General features: G+C 34.3%; 1 long non-coding RNA gene across 2 annotated transcripts in view; it reads right to left on the bottom strand.

Moving 5' to 3' along the window:
- Positions 1-20,227, bottom strand: part of LOC145257482 (uncharacterized) — a 243,982-nt gene that overhangs the window by 166,106 nt on the left and 57,649 nt on the right. Inside the window, exon 3 of one of the 2 annotated variants that reach the window (XR_013864018.1) lies at positions 9,250-10,042. The exons of the other annotated variant lie outside the window; for it this stretch is intronic. This is a non-coding gene — a long non-coding RNA (uncharacterized LOC145257482). Of the gene's footprint in view, positions 1-9,249; positions 10,043-20,227 lie in introns of those variants that run through there. 2 annotated transcript variants of the gene reach the window in all.

The following is a 20,227-nucleotide window of genomic DNA, read 5'->3' as shown; positions in this document are numbered from 1 at the left end:
GGCTCGATCTTTTGATGAAGAGATAGTGTAGTATCTGTTTTGTTGTCATAGGACGATTCTCCCAGTCATTACCACTACGTTTGGGCCGGGTAATATAGCATATCTACGTCCATCAGAACATTCTTCCACTATTCTTTTGGAAAAGCAGTATAGTATCTGTTCTGTATTCATAATGCTATCTCCTCATGAATTACCTTCTCCCTTTTGGAGATAAAGGGAATACTCCCATGCATTACCATCTCATTCTAGCACGATTGCGTTTTAACTTATTTAAAGTACTTTTTAAATGTTGAGTTAGAACAAAAACGAAATGGAGGTTTCACTCGAGCCATAGTCAAGCCTCGGTAAATCGATTTTTGAGCGATTATTGATTGTCTAGGCTCAAATGAGATCATTATTTTGTTTCTCGTTCTAACTCAACAAGCTTTATACTTTCGTTATTTTTAAGTACAAAACACTTTAAAAGAAATTAAAACATAAAAAACTTATCCATTTAAAAGAGTAACTTAACGTAACATTTATTTGTTGCCTATTTATTTTTGTTACCTCGTTTTTATTTTGTTGGCTATTCTGGAAAATCACTCCATATTCAATGCTATCATGGATAAAGGCATAGCTCTCCTGAAATTGCTCTTTTAGAATCAGTAATGATAACAAAATATCAAAATACTAGCCTATCCGTGTATTGGCGTTTCACAGAAATTCAGAGTAAGTGACAAAATTTCAATGTGCAAACCCAAGCTATTATTTATGATAAATAATACTACATGAAAGTGCCGTTAGCAATATTAATACGAAGATCAATAATAACAAGAATTGCAATGACATTGGTAATCCATACTCCTATAAATTTGTTTTTTTTTTGTGTGTTGAAGTTCATACTAATTTTTCCCCTATTTAGTTGAAAAGAGAATACAACTTTGTTATATATGGGTCGTGGAATTGCATTCATCTGCAAAATATTTAGCTAATTTGCATAGTCTTTTAAACATTCATTTTAATTAATTCCCTATTAGTTTTGTGGTTTTCTTATGAGATGACGATCTTTAGTTAACTATTACAGTAATTATATTCATGCATATATTCTACATGATTTATACTTGCATAATATTTGCATAAAAAGGTTATAGTAAACACAAACCTCTTTCTATATATATTAATGTATGTGTATATATATTTGTTTAAACATTTTTCTTACCAAGCTTCTCTGTAAGTTTTTGGTCTACAGACATGAAACATAATATATGGGGTATTCAAACCCATGCGTAACTGTATATTTGGGTTTTAGTCGGGGAAAATCGGTGTAAAAGTGCGAAAATTTAAAAATAAATGGAATTTACCAGAATGAAGGTCGAACAATGGCATTACGAATATGCATGCGTAATGTAATAGCTATTGGTTCATGTTTTAATTTTTAGCCTTGCAGCAAACATGTCTTCATAGCTCAGACATTAACGCATTAACGTCGAAGAAAAAAGTAAATCATAAGCTAAATGTTTTGGTTTTGATTCTCGGTGGTAACGAGCGAGTCATGTTTTTTTTTTAACTTTTAAAATCATTCCTATATATTGGAAAGATGGATTACAATAGTTGATCAACTGAGTTTAATGAACATCGATTGATTTAGTGGAGCAAAAACATTATGATATATAAAAAAAAACTATACTGAAGCATTTTCACTTAGTAAAGTTCATGAATTATTTCTCAACACAATAGTTCAAACTCTCTTTGGTCATAAAACAAAATCTGATTCAAGGAGGAAGTAATTAAATAAAAACAAAGAGCAAAGTTACACTTTAGTATCTTCCTTGAAAAACGTTATTCTTTGTTTTGTACAGAAATTTTCAATCATAATTGTCATAATATTTCACTGATATTTTCTTTATAAGATGTTTGCTTTGTTCAGTTTTGTTTTAAATATAGATTTAAAAATAGTCGTTCTTTCAATAAAAATGAAATATTTAATTAAAAAAATAAATAAAATCTTAATTAACAATTGAAAATGCTGAGATTTTAAAGTATCTATTTGTGAATTAAACAATGGGATATTATTGAAGTAGTATAGAAAGTGATCGACTGAGTTCCAATCTCCGGTTCATCTTAGTAAGATATTCACAGCAAGAACTCGTCTTCTATCACAACTGAAAAGAAATTTACTTTCTTTCTTTCATGTGCCTAGCATCAACTAAAATTTCAAAGAACTTCTTATCAACGGAACTGTTTACATGCAGGCTGTAACATGGTCGTCTTCAAATCTAATGCCAACAAATACTTGTCATAACCTGTTCCCATAGGTGTTGAAATTTTGTCGATTCCATTTTCAATCTTGACAGGACGAGAGAGAGAGAGAGAGAGAGAGAGAGCACATACTAACCTCACCCACCTCAACAGAATGCAAAAATGAATTTTCAACCTGATAGCATTCCACACTGGCTGTCACATTACCGCAGTGTTTTATCCTTGTGTTTTTCTTACAAGTTCTTTCATGGATTGTGCTCTGATATAATTGTATCCCTCCACGTAAATACCCCCAGTCCACCCAATTAGCATTTGAAATTCCCTTACCATTTTATATATACCCCCGAAAGGGCTATATTCGTTTGAAATAGTTGAGTGGACCTTGCTACAGTTTCGAGTAATAATCTTGTGAGTCGGTTTGCTGAATGAATGTTCGTGGTCAAACCTGGTATTCCTAGCATGAGGCTTGTGGCATACTTTTCAACGTCTATCCCAAGGTTCTCTACGGGTCAGTATTTATGGCTTTACTAGACAGTTATATTCTTGTGAGGAGGAAGAACCCGGATGTACTCATTCATTACATCACTGCTCATTATTTCCCTTGCTGTACCAACACACAGAAATTTCAATGTAACGTGAACAAGCATCTTACTCTCCAACTCCCTACTTAAGTTACCCCTCCTATAAATATGACCTCTATCACAGTAACCATTTACACTCCAGTGGCAGTATGCATTGTCTGGAGAGAATAAAAGTTTTTAAAAATGTTTTTAAAAAATTTTTTAATTAAAAAAAAATTAAAAACTTAAAAAAAAAAGTAAATCTTGAACTTTTCAGTGTTGAGATCAACTTTTATTTAGTTTAATCCCTACTTTTATGGGGAGCAATTGAATTATTATTTAGTGATAACGTTAAAAAGTCGCTTGTGTTGTAACAGTTTTAGACTGAACCTGCAGTGAATGACTTCCTTCCATCTACTGAACAAACTTTATTCCTTTCAGTTAACCTGAATAAATGACTAACAAAACACAATAGACGTTCATAGTGAAACAGGTTTATTTTTCGTGAGTTCTCAAACCATAAAAAAAAAGAAAAGAAGCGAAATGTAACAAAAATCCAAATGATGTAATGTGTTCTCTTTTCAGTGCAAAAAACCACACATTCCACTTGTAAATGTGATGCCTACATTTAATCATGATTCATTCTAATAGAAATACAAAGTGCTAAAATCTATTTAAACCACCAACCAACAAGGAAAAAAAGATGAAATTGGTTTAATATGTGCTCTTCCACCAACTCTGTAGTTTAACATGCCTAGGGCAGTTGTAAACTAACCTCTTAGTTCCTTAACACTCCCCAAATTTTTGGAGGCGCTATTATGCATCAAGGATTGACTCTGACATCCTCTTTCTTTTGTGCAAATGAGAAAAGGTCAGTGTTGGACTAGATTAACTTCAACTTAAAAGATTACCTTAAAAGGTCAGTGTTGGACGAGATTAACATTTCAGGTGGCCACTTTCAAAGTAGCCAAGTGGTAATGACATGAACTGAAAATCTGAGTGTACCGCGTTCGAATCCAGTTCTTTCCACAAAAAATAATTTCATCACACCCACACTTGACCTTATGTCTAACCTTCTGAAAAGGAAGTAAATAAAATAAATTTAATCTTAACATGAAAAAAGAAATAATTAAAAAAAATTAATTTATTAAGGATCAATGCGATAAAAGCACTAGGAGGCATTACTATTAACCTACTGATGCAGTTTAGATCGGCGACAATAAACTTCCCACATGTGCAGCCATTTGAATATCGAATGGTTGCAGAAATTCGATCAGAGTATGATCAAGAACGCCGAGTATGTATGGACAAGGGTTAGCTTGTGCCATACTTGGAAGAAAGACTCGGACCTTCCAATGATGTGATACAGCGAAATAAAGTAAAGGTGTGGCCAGTGATAGACAAACTTAACAATGATATGGACACATTCATGGTAATGTTTGCGCTGCAAAAATGCGTGAATAACACTAAAAAGGGGCTAAAATGTCACTGTTAAACCTCAGAAGTGAGACGTAAGAAAAGTGCAATGCTGATAGACCTTTTTGTTCTGTTTTCAAATCTCACACTAGAAAATTTTTGGGCTATAGCATTTCAGTTATTTTATAGCTGATATCGATCATTATCATGAACCAGAATAATTTAAAAACAAAAAAATGGATGAAAAATATTCAATAGATGTTAGCTTCTAATATTGGTTTAGAAACCCAGCACAGGCATAGACTAGATACACTAAACGGATGAGATTCTTCAGAACTTGATAATCAATACAAGCATCAAGATTAAGCAGCCTTCACTGGCATCAATGTGAACGTGTATACATGAAACACAAAAAATGGAAAAGTCACAAGCATCAATTACTAAAAAGTTACCTCTATGAGCTTAGAATTCTCTAAAGTCGGTTCTTGCGACTTCAATAGAATAGATCAAAACACATTGCACTGTGACTGCACCCTCATCACTGTCCAATGGCATGCAGAGAGAGGGATGATAGTGGCTATGGAGCATCTAAATAGTAGGGAGGTCATCTAATTATATTCAGACTATCTCTATTTTTCATAATATTTCTCAGCACTAGGACTTATACTTGAATGTTTGGGTATACAGTGAAGGCGTTGCTTCCCAGTATCACCAGAGCATTACCAGACCTCTGAATGTCACTGTCCCTGCCTACATGCCCACCCACATCATCTTGTGCACCTTATTAAGGTGAATCGGAAAACCAAATTTAACTGTTCAACTGAAAAAGTTGAAAAAATACAGACGCCATATTTTATTTATAACCCATAGTTAAATGGTTAAGTTACACATATTCACTTCTGAATATTATGTAGGAACGACAGAGTTAACTCCTTTTAATGTTATCTTTGGGAGAATGGAGTTTTGCGGTCAGAGATGTGCTCTTAGAAGAAAGGAGTCAAGAAGATCCTAAATCTTTGGAAATACATCACTTCATCTCTGCTCTTGTGGGATCACAAAAATTAGACCTTCTTCCTTTCTTTTATTTGCTTGTTCGTCACCCACTGAGCAAACCTATTCAGTTTCGGCCCAGCCTCTAAGGATGAAAACACCATGGAGCGACTATAATTATTTTTTCACTTCCTGTTCTATTCTTGATCAGCTAAGGAGAAATCTTTTTAGACCGAGACAATTTTTATTTTTGTTCCAATCCAGAGTGCTCCATTTTGGATAGCTAGATTTTCTACACATTAAAAATCGACCTTGTGTCTAATTCTGTTAGTGGGGAGGCAAGTAAAATAGGAACGTAATAAAAGAAATAAAAAAAGTGTGTTAATCTAACACAAACTGAAATTATCCGATGTGAATAATTAATTAGTTAGTCTGAATAACTTAGAGAACCATCCCAATGACATAATGTTAGTCTGTTGCCGGTTATATTCCTAGCGATTTATTTATACACTTAGATGGTATGTTTGCTTACAGCAACATTCAGTCTGAAATGGCTCAATATTGCGTTGATCTGACAGAAAATGGTGTGTCAATAAGATTTAGTTCTGAGACGTCCATTGAAAATTGTAATGATTATAAATTTGAAAACTTTTATCCTTATAAAAATGTTAGGGTTAGAATTACTATACAACATAATCATCCTTCTTCCACTGGGATCTTCTGATCAATCTGTTGTCTCAGTTAAGATAAAAACAAAATGTAATAATTCCCCTGATATACCTCTCCATCATGCTCTATGGCTGGTTGGAATAGCGTTTGAACGTTTGTATAAGAAAAATGCTATCTCAATCATATTGCATTCCATGTTCAAAAGTGTCCTCTATAGTATCAGACCTGACTGAATTGTTAATATAGATCGCTTTATGCTTTCCAATAAATTTTAGCAAAAACCTAACAACCACCCGTGGTTCTCTCTAGAATGTGCCACTGTCATTGTGCACAGAAACCACTTTTTCCATTACTTTCAATTAAATAAATGTACTGAAACTAAGCCGCTTTTAGGACTGTTAGCAACTACAGTAAAAGAGTTATAAAGCGTGAGAGAGTTGTATACGCAGTCCATCAAATCCAAAGTAGCTGAGCAGCAGCTTGGTTCCCACAAATTTTGTCGAATAACAAACAACGTCCTGAACAGATGTCCTCTATCCCAACCATCATCAATGAACCTGATGTAACCTTAACGAAGCTTAACTTTTTGCAAAGAACTTTGCAGCAAATTCTATTCTTTGCAATCAGGGCTGCCTACCCCCTTGTATTTCTTTCGGTGACTGAAAATACGCTGTGTGACATACAAATATCTGCTCATGATGTTGCCAAGCTTATCAAAAGCCTTAACACCGGTAAAGTAACTTATTATGTCGGCATTTCAATTATAGTGCTCAAAAAGCTCCAACCAGAACTAGCTCCCATACTTACAAAGCTGTTTCAATGTTGTCTTAAGGAAAAATTCTTCACAGCACTTTGGAAAACCTCATCAGTCTTCTCAATATATAATAATTCAGGAGATCGGTCATTTTCCTCTCAGTATGGACCAATCAGCCTCCTGTGCGTCATGAGTAAGTTGCTAGAATCTATGATAAATAGAGAAGCGGTAAACCACCTCAGCAAAAATAACCTTCCCGGTGTCATGCAATATGGTTTCTGTTCTGCTAGATCTACAGCTGATGTGCTATCATACAACATTATGAAGGCTTCGTTTCTAGAGCAATTGCTCTTGACATACCAAAGACTTTTGATAGGGTATGGTATAAAGATCTACTTCACAGAATAGCTGAAAATGTCTTCTCAATTATTAAATCATTTCTTTCTGATAGGTTCATAAGATTAGTAGTTGATAGAAATCAGAAGTTCATGTATCAATGCTGGTATCCCTCAGGCTTCCATCCTGGCTCCAATTCTCTTCCTGATTTTCATCAATGATCTCCCAAATCAGAATCTTAATTTATTTTTAGACATTTATGCAAACAACACTACCATCTGTGGCAACACTTCAAACGCTTGAAATGACTAAGGTCTCTCTCTGATTCTCTCTTCTGATCTTGAGTGCATGATGCAGTGAGGAAAAAGGTGGCTGGTTAATTTTAATACATCTAAAACTAAGATTCTCTCTTTCCATTATCAACGCTCTGACCCCCATCTGGCCCCAGTTGAAGTGAATGGCTATCGTCTTGGAGAAGCACCATGTTTTGACAAGCTTTTGGGTAGGACCTTCATTCCTGATCTGAAATGGAGCATATACATCACATTTGTTGCCACAGTCACCAGAAAAATGGTTTAATCATTATACCACTCCAGTAGATATCTCACTGTCGATGCAATCCTCTACTTGTATAAGAGCCAAGTACATCCTAGGATGGAGTAACGTTGGCACATCTGGGCAGGAGTTGCTCAGAAACACTGTCCTTCTCTGACAGAGTTCAAAATCGGATTCAAAACTTGGTAGTTAATGCCATTTTAACTTCTCTGCAACCTCTTTCCCACAGACAAGACATTACAAGCCTGTATCTGCTCTATTGTTATTTTCATGGTAAGTGCTTGTCTGAAATAGTTTGTAATGTCAAATTTTAAAGATGGTCGTAGTGGTGATATATGGCAGCTTCAGAGATGCTGATCTATGGTACCCCATTGCCAAACTTTCACAAAGAAGACTCCTTTAGCTACAATCACTATCAACAATTTCCCCCACTCTCTATCTATGCCTAAATCTAAATGTGAATTCCATGAACAAATCTCCTTTCCTAGAGCTACCCACCTGTAGAACTTGGTTCCGCGGGGCTACTTTCCAGCTAACTACAATACAGTCGTCTTTAAGTCCAATGTAAACAAGTTCTTCCCGAGCTGTCCCCCTTCAAGAATCACATTATACCAAATTCCTATTACTAACAATTACTTCCCGATGACGAACTGTACACTTATTAGCACTTATCCTCGAGTGGCCTTTGACTCCCTTGCAAAACAGAAAAACACCATCAATCGGCTTGAGCTCTCACAATTGGTTGTCTTTGGCAGTGGAATCACGATTGGTTAGCCATCTCATGTGACCCTGCTCAGGACCGCCGTGCATGAGTTGCTATGTTTCAAAATGTGGTGCAAGCCAGGAAGAAGCTCAAACCTGATCTGAGTAAATGATGTTTCAACAACAGCATATCATTAAAACTCCTCCCATAAAACACCCGTCTCGCTAATACAACTATCACTCTCTATCTGTGCCTAAAGCTAAACAAAAATTTCATGAACAACGTTTCTTTCCTCAAAATGTCCCCCTGTGGCACAAAATATCGTGAGAGTGCTTCCCAGCTGACTATAACATAGTCCTTTTTAAGACTTATATAAACAATTTTTGTTGAACCATCCTCTTATATAATTCAACCCATCATTATTGATCATCATGACGTTGTCTCATCATCTACCTAACACTCATTGACCCTTATCTTAGATTGGCCTCTGAGCCTTCATCAGCGATAACTCCAAGTAAAAAAAAAAAGATGAAATTGGATGATTTTTTTTTCGGTTTTGGTGCTATCAAAAAAATTAACATATTGGTTTTTACAAAAAGCAACCCTCTCGTGCCCTGCTTCCTCCATATTATAGAAGGGGAGCAGGAGGTATGTCCCTATTGCTGTAGTGTAATGAAGTACTAATAAAACTTTCTATAGCATAGAAACTTCTTTGATCCTCAACGATTTTCATCATTATTTTCATCAACAGAAACAGCTGTTCGTTTATCTAGTAGTAGTTTGTAATGTCAAATTTTAAAGATGGTTGTAGTGGTGATATGGCAGCTGTATAGATGCTGATCGTTTCTTCTTCCTTCAATTTGGGGCCAAAGTAATAGAAGCAATTAAGAAGAACAACAAGACTCCATTATTTGCTCTGGGATATGGTTTACTTCTTACAGTAATATAAACAAGTAATACAAACATCAAAATGAACTGTATCTTTCCCTTTCAATCTTTGTAGGATGGAAAAGGCCTTGATACTCACATCCAATCTAGTTGACAAAATCTCAGAGACAAGAAGTTTTAAGCTTTTCTGACACATACTTCTTCCCATGACAACATGTCACGTCACATAGTCTTAATTCTAAACGTTTAACTTATTTTTATACTACAGAGTTAATGTTTATGAAGACCCAGTTGTTACAGTCAGCTGAGAAACAGCTCTCCAGCATTGCGTTCCGCAGATGAACAGTTCTGGGAAAAAAGCTCTGCTCATAGAATTTCCTTTTAGTTTCAGGCACAGATGGAGAGTAAAGGAAATTGCTGGTAGTAGTTGTAGCTAGACGAGTGTTTGTTATGAATTTTTTATAGGGTGTGTGTAACATAATTGTTACATATCAACATTTGGGACCCACACGTTGTATGCAGACAGTCGCAAGAAAACAAAGACAAGGAAAGAGTTTGAATTACTTTTTTTTTCAATGTAAACAACAGACATTTATTTACGAGTACTTCCAGAATAACGCCTTGTCTTTTGTTCAAAAGTCTTGCACTTCAGTGTGCTTAACAAGACTCTGCCGTGTTGAACATGTGGTACTCTGTCTTTGTCCAGCTATATTTAAGACACGTCTTTCCTTGACGCTCTTGGTTCACATGTATAACATGTCTATTTCTCTCCTTCTTCGACCATGCTTTTCTTTTTTATAATCTTTTTCTTTCCTTCTTCCTCGCTGCATACAGCTCGGTCATTTGCATACATTGGCTGTTGTACAGCTGCTGCTGACATACATGCATCTGCACACCGTTACCGGGGGCATAGAGTGTAGCTCAGTCCAGCATCTGCAATGAAAATAACGACATAACATAGACTCACATCGCCTACCAAATTTCCAAGTCTATTTTGTATCTTGTCCAAACAGGAACTCCTAAATGGAATTTTTCATCTTCTGCTTAATTTTAAGCCTGTGAAGAACTTATTCTTAATATTATTTTCACACATGCACATCCAAATCTGCCTACATTTATACTTTCAGTTGCCAAATCTTGGCTTTAACCAATCAGCTAACTTTTCAAGTGTTTATTATTTTTGCAAGAAAGTTTTGTAATTTATTCCAAGCATTTCACATATGTGTATGTTTGTGCAGAAAAAGGAAAGGCAGTCTGTTCTTGTCTTTTAATAGATTCATTCTTTAAAAAAAAATTAGTAAAGAATCGAGTTTGTTATTTTAATGTTTTCCAGTTAATTCTAATTTCAAACTCGTTATTTATTTTTATTTGGCCTTTAATTTCATTAATATCAGCAAGAACATTTTTAAAGACAGCAATAGTGGTAACATCTGGCAACTTTACAGAAAAATGTTTTTTATGAGTTCTCTTTTCAAAATGCCTTTCAGCTTTTGTCTACTTATTGATCGACTTGTATTACTCATTTGGTCACCTTGCATGGCAGAATAGTTAGGTAGCCATTTTATAGGAAGAAAATCTTTGTACTAATTACAGATCCCATCCTATAATTAAATATTGACAGAAAGAAAAAAAAACTTCATGAATTAAAAACATCCATATAAATATACTAGAAGAATACCCATCCAATGACGGAAAATTTATTTAAAAAAAAAGAACAGTTTGGCACCACTTTAAAAATAAAAGGGGTTTTTGAAATTCAACCAGGGAAGATTTTTCCCTCTGATTTCAATGAGATTGTTTAACATAAATATAAAGAAATTAAATGAAAATAATTGGCATGCTGCATCAGTTTAATATATGATATGTATACGGCATAATCACTTTGAATCACCAGTCCTCACCATATCACCTATCAATAATTTCCCCCTAACTTTATCTGTGCCTAAACCTGAACGTAGATTCCATGAACAAAGTTTCTTTCTTAGAACTGCACGCCTATGAAAGTCTGCCCCGTTTTCCTGCTTTCCAACTGACTACAATATGGTCGTCTTCAAGTCCAATGTGAACAAATTCTTGATGAGCCACCCCTTAAGTAATCCAATTTATTGAATTTCCACTACTAACGATTACTATGATATTTTTCCATTGACTACCGTACACTCATGAAACCTTATCCTCGAGTGGCCTCCAAGCCTTGATAAGTGGTAACTTCTTTGTAAAAAAACAAACAAACAAAAAAAAACAAAACAAAAAAAACGATGAGCCTGCTTAGTACCACATGGATGACCATTTGGGAATGCTAGGCGCTGTATGTACTATGCCAGGACATAAACATTTCCAGATTAGGAGCCTGTTTAATTCTTAGTCTTCATTAAAGTCTTCATTAAAGCCTGTTTAATCCTTAATCTTCATTAAAACCTGCATTTAGGAGAAGGAACACTGATATAAAAGCCTGGGGTATATATATATATATATATATATATATATATATATATATATATATATATATATATATATATATATATATATATGTGTGTGTGTGTGTGTGTGTGTGTGTATATACATATATATCTTAGTAAAATTGGTAAAAAGAAATCTAACAGAGTACTCGATTATTAAAATACAATAAACAAATTAAATAGAAGTAGTTATTTATATATGGTATTACAGAAGATCAAGTCAAAGCAACATGATACCAGTCAAATCAGGGAATGTTCAAATTTCACCTACAATCCTCAGTCATAGTTAAGGAGGAATAGAGTAAACAAGTGATTGTCTACTCTTCTCTGGTTCACGGAGTTCTGCCTGGGGAACCCTTTTTACGAAAATCGACACTACAAATATTTAATTTCTTTTTTAAACATGAAATAATCTGTCCGCCTCCTATCACTATTCAAGTGTGGACTGAGGAATCCCATTATTGAAGCCAAACAAAACGATTAATTGTGTAGACTTACTCTTGTACAATATGTCATTTTATTTTTCTTAAAAGTTGCTAAATTTATTATTTGCTTGTTCACCTGCTGAATGGGAAATTCCCCCAAGGACTCATAATAGAAAATCTTTATCAACTTTTTATTTGAATTATTATTTGGTGTTTTGTTGCATTTCTCTAGTTCAAATATTGACCGAGGAATCCCGTTGTTTATCCTACATTTTGTATTCTATTAGTATCAACATTTTGTTTGAATACTTTTTATTTTACATATGTTCATTTTATCTACACCCCAACCTCCGTAAAGTGCTGCCTCTCTCGTTGACGAGGGGGTCCCTTTGTTTAAGCTACACTAATCGACTTAATATTTAACCTAATTAATAAGGTGATAGTGTAGTTTAAATAAGGATATTCCCTAGCAAACATGAATGGGATTCTCTAGTAAGCATGAATGGGATTCATAAGTAAACATGAACAGAATTCCATAGTAAACAATGAATGATGAATGGGATTCATAAGTAAACATGAACGGAATTCCATAGTAAACAATGAATGATGAATGGGGTTTCCTAGTAAACATGAATGGAATGTTTCATAAATATAAAAATCATTTTAATCAATACAACTTAATACAACTTAAACGAATAAATGAACAGAAGAATGAAGAAAAAGAATTGAAAATAAACTTTTTCTTGTGTTTTGACAAGTATTTATACTTTAAATGTTTGCTTATAAAATGCTAAAGAATGGTGTAATTGAAATCAAATTTGCATAAAAATCATCATCATCACCATCATCATCATTATGCCCGTTTTACATGCCGTTATGTGTTGAACTGCTTTGAAAAATTGACTTTTAACTAATTTATCTCTGGCCATTACTTTTGTCTAGAACCCCTTCCCTTACCTTTGTAACAATTTACAATTGTACTAAGTTTCTATGTTAGATTATAGCCGTGTAGAAGCATTGAATTGTCTTTTATCGGTTTATCTATCTATCTATCTATCTATCTGTTTATATAATTATCTATCTATCTAGTGATGAGTGGACTACAAAGATTTGAATGGTACATGTTTTGACATGTATAAAACTTTGTAACCGGTCAGTTTGCACCGGAAGTATCTGAATGGGGACCGGACGTGACGTGTCAGGTGTTCCGGTTTGAATAAATTGAGTAAAGTTTAGTGAGTTGGAACTGAGGGAGACGGATGGGCTAAAACGGGTCTCCCCATGAGGGAGACAGTCTCAGGATGGAAATAGAGAAGAAACTCCAAGCCAAAGATCATCGGTCACTCCATTTTTACTGACAGGATTCCTGGGAGTCAATAAAGAATACATATAAACCACACATTCATCTTGGGCCCCTGTCTTGAAGTGTCGTTGTTCCAGAAGGTTTCAGCTACCCCAAAGACGGTTTGCGATTCCCCTAGAAGCGACCAGCAGAAGAAACAGGTATGTCGTCATGTGTACACGTATATATGTTGACATGCAAGCACGTACCAACAAAGCTAGACAAGTCACATTTAGGCAGGAGAACAACAGTCCGTTATACAAACACAACGCACATACATATATTTATATGGCCCGTTACAACTAAATAAAAACAATTTAGTGATAATAACACAACACCTAGTCTTTCTAGATTAACAAGTAAAAAATAACGTGAAATTATTTATAAAAAATAAAGGATAAAATGTAAGTAAAAGGACTTCCGATATGTACAGGACGTATTTGTGATTGATTGGACTGTCTATTTTATTGTCTAACAGATCAGTTTAAAAAAAAATGACACTTTTAATTGTTGATGCCAAGAGATTTTTGATCTTTCCATATTATGACAGGTGCTCGCTGAGAAATGATACTGACATACATGTCATAGATGAATGCTGATGTTGCACTTCTCTGTGCTTTCTCTTGCAACAACACTGCATCAGTGGTGCTATGTCTATATGAAATACAAAACTGAGTCAAGCGATGCCTCCACGATTGAAATTACTTTTAGATCTAATGACATCAGAGGGGAGTTAAATCTAAACAGTATAAAAAGAGATGCGCAGAAGAATACACTTTGATGATCTGGCCGTGTTGAAAGAATAGATAAGGGCCCTTTGGTTTGTAAACGTAGAACAGTTGAAGTAACATGGTCAGTTCATAGAGTAAGGAGGGAGGAAGTAATAAGTATACAATTGAGAAAAAAACGAAGAAAGGTTTAATTAGTTGGGAGTCAATTTATAAAAATAAGTGCCAGCATATAAAACGAATGTTTAACTAAATATGATAGAGGAATACAGGTCCCAGGACGCATAAAATGAATCCTCTGAATAGTTTTGCACCGTTTTTATGTTTCTTTATGGAAATTAAAATAAAGATTTAATGTTATTAAACCTTACATATATAATCTTTAGTCCAATTTGGATCAAAAGCCATTACATAATTCTTATTCTAGAAAATTTAAGGCTTAAGAAGAAATTGAAATTTAGGGAATCTTGTGTCATTTGTGTAATGACGATGGATTAAAATTTAGTGCAATTCTGAAATATTTTAATGGTCAAATGAGTGAGTGTTCTAATTTCATGCCCCTTAAAACCCTTTTTGTATTTTGGGACTTCTGTGCATCGTCGAGTCACGGGAGCAAGGAGATTATCATTATTGTCATTATTGTTATAGAAATGTAGATATTATGGAGTGAGATATAATCAGAGGAAATATTTCGATAACAACAAGAAAGGAATATTGGAAAAATAAAACAATTAGATTTTGAGTCATAATGACATTTGATATCATAATTATTTAAGTCAGATCGATATTTAAATCAATAAAATGTTGCAGGGGTTGTTTGTGTAATGAGGATTTGAATATTGGTGTGGGTAAATCAAAACTTAAGTTAGAATAACAATAAGATTGACCCCGTTATGTGACGCCAGAAAGTTGAAAAACAAAGCGATAGTTTTAATATATACACTTTATTCAGCTAACATATACACATATCTAACTTCATATAAATAGAAATGAAAAGCTATGCGTCACAAGTAGCTAACCAGCAATTATCCCTATAGAGAAAGATGTCATGCTGATTATAGGACGAATGCAGCGAGAGTGGAAACTGGCTTCTTATTCTCTGGAATCTGAGAAGAGAGTGAATACTTATAAAGCATTCTCTCTCTTTCTCTTTGTATGTAGCAGCAAATGTTATATTGCTTCATTTCAGTTTGTGTGCAGGAGTTTTAAAAGTTCGTCTTGGTACTTTGCGTCATTGCACTTATAATTGGAATAAATGATCGATTAATACTTAATCAAAAATCAAAACGTATGTTAGTCACATAGTAATAAGAAATATACACACACATATAAGTTATCAGTTTAGAGATAGATTTGCTTTTATTTTGAAAATATCACTTTTGTATCAGGTTGACAAAAACGTTTTTGCGGTTTTTAACTTTTCAATCTAGATGAACATATCTCGGCTCAACCAAAATATTATTGATCGAAATAAGCACCATCAGAATCAATATGCTTTTGCCAACACAAAACAAGCGTATTTATGTTAGTAACGTAAAAATCTTGCGTTCTGGTGGCGATAAAGTCGCTGAAGGCGTTTTTGATTTCACCTGGGTTTTTGAAGCATTTCTCACGCAAAAAGTTTTCGAGATGCTTGAAAAAGTGGTAGTCGGTAGTTGAGAGGTCTGGAGAGTATGGCTGATAATGCAGTTTTGTAGCCTGATTCGTTCAAATTCTGCAAGGTCGGTTTAGTTGGTGAAGAGTCGGGCATTGTCGTGGAGAAGAATTGGGACTTTTCTGTTGACTAATTCTGGGTGTTGTTGTCGAAGTTTCTGATGCATTTCATCCATTTGTTGACAGTACTTCTCTGCCGTAATGGTTTCACCTGCATTTAAACGATTGTGATGTATGAGACCAGTCGCAAACCACCAAACACTCAGCATGACCTTCTTTTGATGCACCTCTAGCTTCGGGAAGTGTCGTGGAGCTTTGTTGGCATCTAACCATTGAGCTGAGCGTCGCCGGTTGTCGTAAAGAACCCACGTGGTTGGAAACCGTCGTAGACGTTGCGTCTAATTAAGAAGCAAGTTCTCGAACAGTTGTGCGTGGATTGGCTTCAACTAAGGCTCTTAATTAATCGCTGTTAAAATCCGATGGTCGACAACTACGCTCATCATATTCAAAACTCTCGTCGCTGCCACAAAATTTCTTAAACCACCATTGTGCTTTTCGTTCAGTAGTGGTTATGGCAAAACGCTTCGTTGATATCGCGAGCTGTTTCAGCAACTTTTCGGCGTAGCTTGAATTGAAATAAGAAAATTGCGCTTTTACTTTTTCATCTTGTATTCATCGTTCTGAAAAGAAGACACAATTGTTTTAAAACGATTGTAATTTAAACGATAAGATAGAGCGCAAGACGATCTTTAAAACGATATCTAAATCAAAGGTACAAAGGTATTATAACGAAAACTTGTTTGGAAATATATCATTTGAAATTAAAATTAGAAATACCGCCAGAACTTTTTCAACCCAATAGAAAGACAGAATTGGATATTAAAAAGTCGTATTTAAATTTATTAGCCTTTATGTTTGCTAAATTATCTTATCGTGACACGGGTAAGATAATTACTCCTGTCAAAAGCAGTTAAAGAAATTATTTAAGAGATATTTTCTGAAAATATGAGACAGCCTAAAACCATTTTCACATTGTTTTTTTTAATTAAGAAAAAAAAAAAAAAAAAAAGAAAGAAACGTAAAGTAGTTAATCACTTTTAAGAGATTTAAAAACTTTCTATAATGGGCATATCCCCCGCCGCTGTCCCTCCCCATTCAATGGATTTCTGTTTGCTTTATGGCTGATCGCCCGAAAATGTTGTTCTTCCATTTATCTGTCTACTGACCACGTGTGGCAGAGGTTTTTATTCTCAGACACTCTGTCTACTTTAAGGCAAAATATTATTTCTTTTCATACCAACGTCTTGACACTTTGAATTTGTTTAATTCCTAAAAACTTTATCTGCTCTGAACAAAATATTATCCCCTTTCCCTCCTGCCAATATCTTGTTTATTTCCTCTTGTTTATTTTTAGTACTTGTTTATTAATATCTCTGTTAATAAATTGTATATTTTATAAAATCTTCTTCGTCATTGTTATTTGTTCAGCATGCTGTGTTTATTGATATTTTCTAGAGTATACGCCACTGTAGAGATGGCTTTTTCCCTATTGACTGAGATATGTCTCTTGTTCTGTTCAGTTCTAGAAGGTCCATCAACTCAGATTTTGCATTCACACTGTTTGAGAAAGGGGTTAGTTTATTGCTAATCATCTGAAGCGCCTCTACTGGGGAATGTCAATGGGGCTACCTAGGCATTTTTTTTGCCGGTCAGTCCCTTTCTTTAGGATGTATGCTTTTCATATCTCACTTTCTGACCCTTCTGTCACATCATACCGCCATGAGAGGGAGATAAAAAAACTTAAAAAAAAAATGTTTGAAATAATCAAATTATATAAGCTGCTATTTATGATAATATTTTATGAAGAGTTCCCCCCTCTCTCTCATCTATTTCTCTCTCTCTCTCTCTCTCTCTTCGTCACTTTTTCCTACAGATTAAATATAAACTAATAGACGACGTTTAAAACAATATTAAGGATTTAAGTAATACATAGCGATAGAAGGTAAAAGTGATAATTAGAAAGATAGAGCAAGATTGATCACTTAATGAATTGCAGATTACAGCTGATTACAATAATTAAAATGAAAGTTTTTCAAACAACTTTAATCATACAACTAAAAAATAATATTTTAACATGGATTTTGTGTGATTAAAATATGTTAGATATTGATTAGGTGTGCTGGTCGACGATTAGTATGATTATTCAAACCAAAAACTTTTGTCAGCTAAAATATGTCTTAGAAAAATCAAAATATTTGGAATAAATATTTATTTACATCAATTAAGGAATGTAACTTTAAAATGTTGTCATAACATAGTTGACAACTTAGAAATAATGACTTGTAAAAACATTAGGCGATTATCTTAGTAACTTATACTAATGACGTCATTTAGAAGGAGAAATGGTCTTTTTGAGATACGTGGAAAGATACAGTAAAGTTTGTCGTAGTTGAGAGAGGGACAAAGACGGTTTTCAGATCGTGATGGCTCAAAGTAAAGAGGGTCAGAAGTGGCGATAGTCAGAATCAGCATTGCAACTCTCCAAAAGGGGGGAAAACACTCTTGAATAAAGAAGTTGCGGAAAATAAAACCAGAGGCTCTGTCGTTTCCTGTAGAGAATTTCCACTGCAGATTTCCGTCAAACGAGACCAAAGATGAACCAGATACGTTCCCGATTGACCAGATGTTGAAACCCCAAATAAATATTATTCGTCCTTTGTGCTGTAAAGATATTTATGTATAGTATTGCCCGATTATGAATTGTATTTAAATGTGCATACAGACACAGCGAACTCTAGATAGACGATCACAACGCTAGATGTCAGAGACGAACAGACGTATACACACACGTCATGTAGATGACTATGCCACGTATATACGCACGTATACAATCTAACCACTAGTCGACACACTGTATATATAACAACGTTAAAGATACATCTGTTTATGTAAACTTACTCGGTTACATTATATGTACAAAAACGCCTCCATGAATCAAATGTGAATTAACTTAGCTTTAACATAATAATAGATGCGTCCATTTAATCTATGTTTTTAGCAATACTAATCTATTTTAAACTAAAACACGACAGACAGATGGATGAACAAAATCTCTCTTATAGAGCTGCAAGGTCACATCTAAAAACGGTGAATAGTATTTGCGTCCCTCCCACCATTGGAAAATATGACACAAGGTCAGAAAGTGAGGAATGAAAAGTCAGCAAACAAGAAGAGATGCACTTTGTCTTACAAAAAAGACCTTAGCAGCTCTCTCGACATTCCTTGGTAAAGGCATTTCAGATTATTGGTGTTAAACAAGTCCCTTATCAAAGAGAGGAGATAATGCCTAGGAAAGTGGACGTCCTAGAACTGCATAAAACTATACCTCAGCCCAATAGAGCAAGGGCATCTCCGTCAAAATAACCTACACTTTGCTGGACTGATTGTCAAGGACGTATTCTTGTTTGTTATGCTTGCCATCTAAATTGGCTTAACATAGATGACAGAGTCTAAAAAGTGAGAGTAATAAATTTAAAAAAAAAAAAAATAAAAATAAAAAACAATCTATCTTCAATGAATATTTAAGGCAACCGTCCAGACAGGAAATTATGGATGTTATTGGTAAGGGGTTTATTTTGATATAGAAATTCTTGGCGTCAGAAAGAACTAGAAAGAACACAAGCTTTATTCTGCCCTCTTTGTCTCTTTATATATCTTTTGAAACTCATTTTATAACCGCCTGCAAATTACATCAAAGTCTTTGTGACTATTTTTGCAAGAAACCCAATAATTGTTAGTGTGTGCAGAGTTCAAGTTAAATTTCTCTTATGTTTGTCACACGATCTGAATTTCTTTTTAATCGGGTTTATGGTTTCACATGGAGAGTCTTCGCTTGTTTGCACGCGTCGGAACAGTTTCCAGATGCCCAGTGTTTTGAACAGGAGTAGGGCTCCAAATTAATAATGCAAATTATAAATATTGTTGCATCATGTATACATTTTTAAGTAGATGGCTGGAGAGCAGATAATAAATTTATTGTTGCATAATGCCAAGTCAGCATCGGCCTTCTTGATAAATTTAAAGATGTGCTTTGTATTCAATGTGAATCGTTGCTGCCAGTAATGTCCAAGTTACATTCAGAAAACTTCTTGATATTAGTGTTATGGAGAGGGTCTATTATTTACTGAACCATTACACTTTTACACTGTTCTTTTTATTTCAAAATAAATCTAAAAAATATATTTTTACATGATGTGTCTTGGCCGAATTAACATAAAAAAAATCGATTTTTAATTTGAATTATTTGATGGTTTTCAGTAATCAATTCATATTTAAGTTTCATTTAAAAATTATTTCAGCAATTTTTTATAAAATATAATTATAAAATTTTACTTAAAAATATTTTATGAAACCTTTTTTCTTTTTTTAAATTATGACTGTTTGGTGCAGTTTTGTTAATGTCGGCTTTTTGTTTTGGATTCAGAATAGCAGCGTCAAGGTGAGATAATTCA

This window comes from Euprymna scolopes, chromosome 3, assembly GCF_053919585.1.
Source record: "Euprymna scolopes isolate OS-2025 chromosome 3, ASM5391958v1, whole genome shotgun sequence".
NCBI classification, from domain to species: Eukaryota; Metazoa; Mollusca; class Cephalopoda; order Sepiida; family Sepiolidae; genus Euprymna; species Euprymna scolopes.
The sequence above is the reverse complement of the archived record's forward strand: the minus strand, read 5'-3'. Positions and strand labels throughout refer to the sequence as shown.